The sequence below is a fragment of the Aulonocara stuartgranti genome (assembly GCF_965226115.1).
Source record: "Aulonocara stuartgranti genome assembly, chromosome: 17".
NCBI classification, from domain to species: Eukaryota; Metazoa; Chordata; class Actinopteri; order Cichliformes; family Cichlidae; genus Aulonocara; species Aulonocara stuartgranti.
In genome coordinates, this window is record NC_138953.1 from 13450767 (window position 1) to 13457056 (window position 6290).

Consider the following 6290-nt stretch of genomic DNA (forward strand, 5'->3'; position numbering starts at 1 on the left):
GTCAACATTTGGTAGCTTCTTTTCTCATTTTTTAAATGTATTTTTTTATTTATGGAAATTATTGCTTTCACTTTTGTATAAGTCCACTTTGCACCAACTTGCACAAGTGCATGCTTTAACATGTCACATGACATGCCTCTAGCCTGCAGGGTGCAAAGCAGAGGGGGTGTTGCAGGGCCACGCCCGTGCTTGAGTCCATGATCGGCTCTGCACTTTGGTCTTTGTTTATTCTGTGAAGTCTTATATCGACAGCGCAGCTTGACACATACTTGACATCAAGCGTGTGAACTGCAACAACATTTGGTGTCAGTTAATTTAAACGTAATCAAACTTCATACGTCTTACTTTTAATCTGCACTTTAACCTACCATGGAAAGCACTGATTTATGAAATGCAGATCAAACGAAATTCAGATCAGATTAAATTACACTGATTTCCTAATTGCATATCCTAATCGTTGCTCCAAACATTGTACTTGTGTACTTTTATAACACTATTTCAGTGTGATGCAGGTTCTAACTAGAAAATGAAATCTAGTCACAAAGACAATTTTCTTCATGTTCATCATTTCTAGTAATAACTCGGAGAGCTGAGAACAATAGTCAGCCAGCAGACACACCCTGAACTCTGACAATTATCAACATTGCTCATCGCCACTTTTAATCCTTTATCGTGTTGACCGAAAACTTTCCCTTGGCACACACAGGGATGCACACTCACTCACATACACTGGAACACTGAAGATGGGACAAGATGAGACAGCCCCTCAGACAGTAAAAAAAAAAAGCAAACCAAAAACAATTAACATTCTCCTGTTAGAGGGAGTCAGTCAGAAGGTATGAGCTGTTTGTACATGCTGTGTTGGCACGCCAAGCAGAGATGGTTGTGTCTGTAAAACCCTTGAAACCAACCATACATGGGTGTGGTCCTGGGTGTGGAGTATGTCCTCCACTGGGCGCTTCCCAGAGCTTGCCCGAAGGTGTTACAGGGCGTTGAATATATTAATATTAATCTGAAAAGTTGCAACGGCTCAAGGATGAGTCAAGCTTTACTCAGTTAATTTTTGTTACTTGAAATACCCTCTTCTTTTGAGTTATGTAAAAAAAAAAATAGCAATCACGGATCTGATAAAGCCAGTTTATATAAGCTCTGCACTGCATTTAACACCAAGTAGTTGCATTTGAAATAATGCATTAAGTGTAAAACTAAAATCGTCACCTTCTCTTGGCTGCTGTCCTTACGGGTTGGCTCACTGGACCATCTCCCTCCATTTCACCCTACCCCTAGCATCCTCTTCTTTCACACCAACCCTCTGCATGTCCTCCTTCATTGCATCCATGAATCGTCTCTGTGGTCTATTCTGTACAAGTCCAAACCATTGAGCTCAGCCGCCTGTCTTTTTGTCAGTAGAGACCACCATAGCAGGTCTCACTAACACCTTGTAAACCTTCCCTTTCACTCTAGCTGTTATCCTTCTGTCACCAATCAAGTGTAAACTAAACAGATATACAGACTGCATACAAAAATGGATGTAGCTTTACGATTGTTATGTCCTGATGATCACTGGAAATAAAGTCAATTAAAACAGTGTCCTCAGAATAAATGCTCACATATGTGTCTGGAGGCATTTTAAAGAGGTCTGCTGACTTCCAGAAAGACTCCCGTGTGTAGAATACATTTTTTCAAGCATAAAAGTTGACATTTTGGGTTTTGCTTGGTTATTTTTTTGAAAATGCCCTGCTGTTATCAGCCAATACTATCAGACTTGGTTAGCATAAACTGAACAGGTGTAGCATTCATAACTGCCACCTAGTACTAAGTAAGAAGACAGGTAAAAATACTACAGGATATAATTTGTGGACAGGCTGTACCTCACAGACCACAGTGTCAACTAAACTGAGTTGGTGAGCCAGCAGCACAGTAGCAATACAAGCTCTGGAGATTTGGTCTCAGGACTTGTCAGAATTTCTTTTAACTGATTGTTACTAAAAGTGGATAAACTCTGTTAGTTAATTCACTCAAGACGCAGAAAGTATTTATGTATTAGAATCATCAACACTGGTAGACGACCTGCTTCCAAAAGAAAACAAGTTTGCTGTTGGTGCACTGCAAATGCATATTTAATAGCTCAGCATGCACACAGAAAATGTGAGGCTTTACCTGTCTTCCACAAACAAATCCACCAATTTCCACTGAAATTAAATTCTATAAAATTATATTAAAAAAATAATAAGGGTTGGGCTGCCCAGCCCTTATTTTATTTGATAATTTTATGCAATAGGCAGCTGCTTTGAGTTTAAACACGTGTGCCCAACCCTTAAACTCAAAGCAGACTCATCACTTACATAAGGATGAATGGAAACATAGAAGAGCATCTGTCTCCTTTCCTGTTAGATGGCCCCCCTTACTCACTTTCAAATTTCTAACTTTGGCATTTGTGGCCCTTGATGTTTACCAGAGATTGTTTTCTGTAAAATTAACCATGCCGTAAATATCTCAAATATTTCAATGTTTCAGTTAAAAAACAAACAACCAACATTTTAAATAATGGAATTCAGCAGCAAAATACAGCTGATATTTAGGCTCATCATACTGTGGAAAATACATGTTGCATTGCCCCAGGACCTAAAGGTGAATGTTGGGTTGTGGAGAGGTTAAAAGAGCAGCAATGCAGGGAAGGAGCAACACTGACAGTGAAAGGGACAGATAGGAAACTCTGAGAAATTGGAAGGTTGAAATATGAAGTTTATGAAGTGAGAGTTGGGATTCTTTTCAGCTTGAATGTTCTGAACTAGATGAGGTCCCACCAGGAGAATAAAGATCAGTGGAGTTGTTATGGTTTTAAAAATGACAACATGAATAAGTTTCTCAGGTCAGACTAATTACTGAAAACGAAGTGTCTGCTCTTTGAACTTATTCAGATCTAAGCATCTTTATTCTTTTTTTAATGTTTGAGCTGTACTGACTCATTTTCTAGGATTACCTTTTTTAACATGCTTCTACATATTTTGGCTACCGTAGAAACTTTATATGCAAGCCTTGTCCTGTCTCCAGAAATATGGAATGAAAGGAGATAGGAGAAGGTGGAAATTCTCACCACACCTCAGAAACATGCCCTAAAATGATTTCACTGATTCACCCAGAGGACAAAAAAGGATCAAACGCTCACACAAAACAAATGTGGAGAATTTAGTGGCTGACTTACAGAATCTTACATGCCTTTCTTTTTTAAGAAAATTACGATGGTCACGCACACCTGGGGTTCTATGATTTATCATTATCAGTCAGGACTTCTTTTCTCTCTTTTCCTTTATCCTCAACCACAGAGGTGAGGCTGATGACAGTGTTTCCTGAGCCTGGTTCTGTAGATGGTGTTCCTTTTTTTTAATATTGCCGCTATTGTTGGGCGACTGTGGCTCAGGGGGTTGGGAAGTGTATCTGTAACCGGAAGGTCACCGGTTCGATCCCCGGGCTCTCTGCCCTGGTCGTTGTGTCCTTGGGCAAGACACTTTACCCTGCCACCTACTGGTGTGGGCAAGAGGGGCCGATGGCGCGATATGGCAGCCTCGCTTCTGTCACCCTACCCCAGGGCAGCTGTGGCTACAACCGTAGCTTGCCTCCACCAGTGTGTGAATGTGAGAGTGAATGAATAGTGGCATTGTAAAGCGCTTTGGGTGCCTTGAAAAGCGCTATATAAATCCAATCCATTATTAAAGAAAATCTAGTTTTAGATTATATTATTGATAGATTACTGTTCTTGTGAATTAGACCTGCACAAATAAAGTTAATTCACACTAAATAAGTGACAAATGAGCTTTCAGGGCTGAAAAGGGTTAGCGTTAAAGATAGGGGAAGGGTAGTGCAGGAATGTCGTTTTGGCAAATCTGTGTTTATGTGCAGGCAAAGGCGTGCTCTTGAATGTCATTCGCCAAAGGGAATAACAAAGTTAAGGTGGGACTTCTTTCTTTTTTTCCCGGAGAAAATGTTAGACCAGTTTATTACCTTTGAGTCACCCACAGAAAGGCAAGCACACATAAGCCCTGGGAGTTGTAAGACCATCCTGGTGTGTCATTGGTTCCCAAAAATTCTTTTCCACTCTATCATCAGCACCAAGTCTGCAATTAGACTTGAGCTAATGGAAAACAAGTCTTTGTAATAAATCATACCAGCAAACAAACACTACTGTTCGCAATCGCTTGCACTTTCCCTCCTGTTTGCTCGTACATAACTCACAATCCCACTCATTTCCAAACACATACATGCTACATTCCGCAAAGGTTGCTGAGTTTATAAGTTAGTGTAGGGAGACTCTCCTCAGGCTGTAGGGTGCCGGTCCATATCACCAGTATTTATGCTTGCAGACAGCCTTAGGTCAAAGTCATTAGGATGTTCTTTCCTATGAGTGAGCTCCTTATGCACAAAGACATATTTCTGAAACATGATTGTTGTGGCTCAAAAACCGCAAACCCACTAAGTGGCTCTCTCTTCATTGTTGGTATTTCTGGTTTTGAAGAGAGTTTTTTGCTCATCATTTCTTTCTCATACTAAATTTTCCTTAATGCATAAGATTTGTGCTGCTGGCTAGGCCTCCCTTTAAACGACTGTGATCTGGACAACCTTAATTTAATCAGGGGAAACTGAATCTGAGGAAAGAGCACTTTTATTTTAGTGTCTTGTGACTAGATTACAGAAACACACACATATATATGAAGTCTATAAAGTGACACTGTGTCGTTACATTAGCACAAAAGCAATGCAAAGGCATTAAGAAAAACAAGAGCATTCAGTATGTAAAACATCTTTAAACAGAAATTTTAAATGTTTCAAGGTAACACAAAACCTGTGGTGACCCAGGACAGTTGTTAAGCCTGCTTCATGTGTCAGGTACAAAATTATTAAATACAATTTCCAAAATAATGAATTTAAAGTAAAGCAGTTTAGCCAGATGAATAGACAATAGAATAGAAAGCCTTTGCTGCTATTAGATTACACAGAAAACAATTAAATCAGGCGTGCTACACTTGATTGCATTAAAACACACAGTAACTTTACACAAATTCTATGTAAAAATTAGATAAGTTTATAAACTAAGAAATATATGCAAAAAGTCTCAAAAAACAAAATAGGCATCTGCAGAGCTACAAAAACACATTATAGTGTTTATTCTATTAAAAAAAAGGGAGAGGAATGCTTTAACACTCTTGATTAGTTTATAAATTAAAGTCTATGATTTAAGAAATTTCTTTGCAGTTATTCACAATTTTCCACTTTGCTAACACATTTAAAGCCAAGGCAGGTCACACCGCCTACTTTTGAACAAAGACTGTACATTAGTGAAGAAGAAAAAAACGTGAGCAATGAGAGCAATTTGTATCTCTGCTGAAACTCCACAGCAAAGAGTTCAAAAGGCTTAAGCTGAGCTGGTGAGTCATTTTGAAAGAAAAGAAACTTACAAAACCAAAGTAAGCAGCTTTGTGGAGCACTGGCGATTGTGCAGATAGACTGGGACTCAAAGTGACCTGTAATTCACTGTGAATGCATCTTTAAAATGGGGAAATGTGGGTATCGCTTGAAAAATAAAATATTAGTATATTACCAATAACAGCAAATAAGTGACTTGTTGGGAAAAGAAGTACATTAATTGGAAGGTGGTCCGACTGTGATTATGGACATCCCAAATTTAGTGTTACTGTCGTTACTGAGTGGCTGCTAAACCTGTTTTTCCAGTGAGTCCCACCCATTGCCTGCAGGCAGTTGTGTGAGCAATGTTAAAGTGTGTGTGAGAAAGAGAGAGTTTCTTCTCAGTTGAGGACGCAGACTGAAAGCAGATGGGAGGGGCATGGAAAGACTTAAAGACACCTGTGGAGAAGAGGAGTGAGCGATACCTCGGCAGCTGTTTTAATTTAAATTTCAAAAGATGCATCACCTGGTGTACTGGATGTATTATCTGTACTTTAAGCAGTTTGTCTTTAAGGCCTTTGATTATTACAGCCATTACTTTACTAGTTTCTGCTTAATACTACAGATGTTGTTAAACTAGGAATGTAACTAAAAGCAGTTGTTTTTATATCCTAGGCACATCTGTCAAGGGAAAACCATACTTAAAAAAATAAAAATCTAAGCACTGATCGCATTAGTATATAATCTAGTCATTTTACTGAATCATGTATGTTGAGCATATTGTATATACAATACTTTTTTTTTTTCAAATAATTAGTGTGTACATTTGAGCTATCCTGGCAAATACAAGCATTTCCTTCTTCTGCTTTATAATTGTGAGGATGCAATCG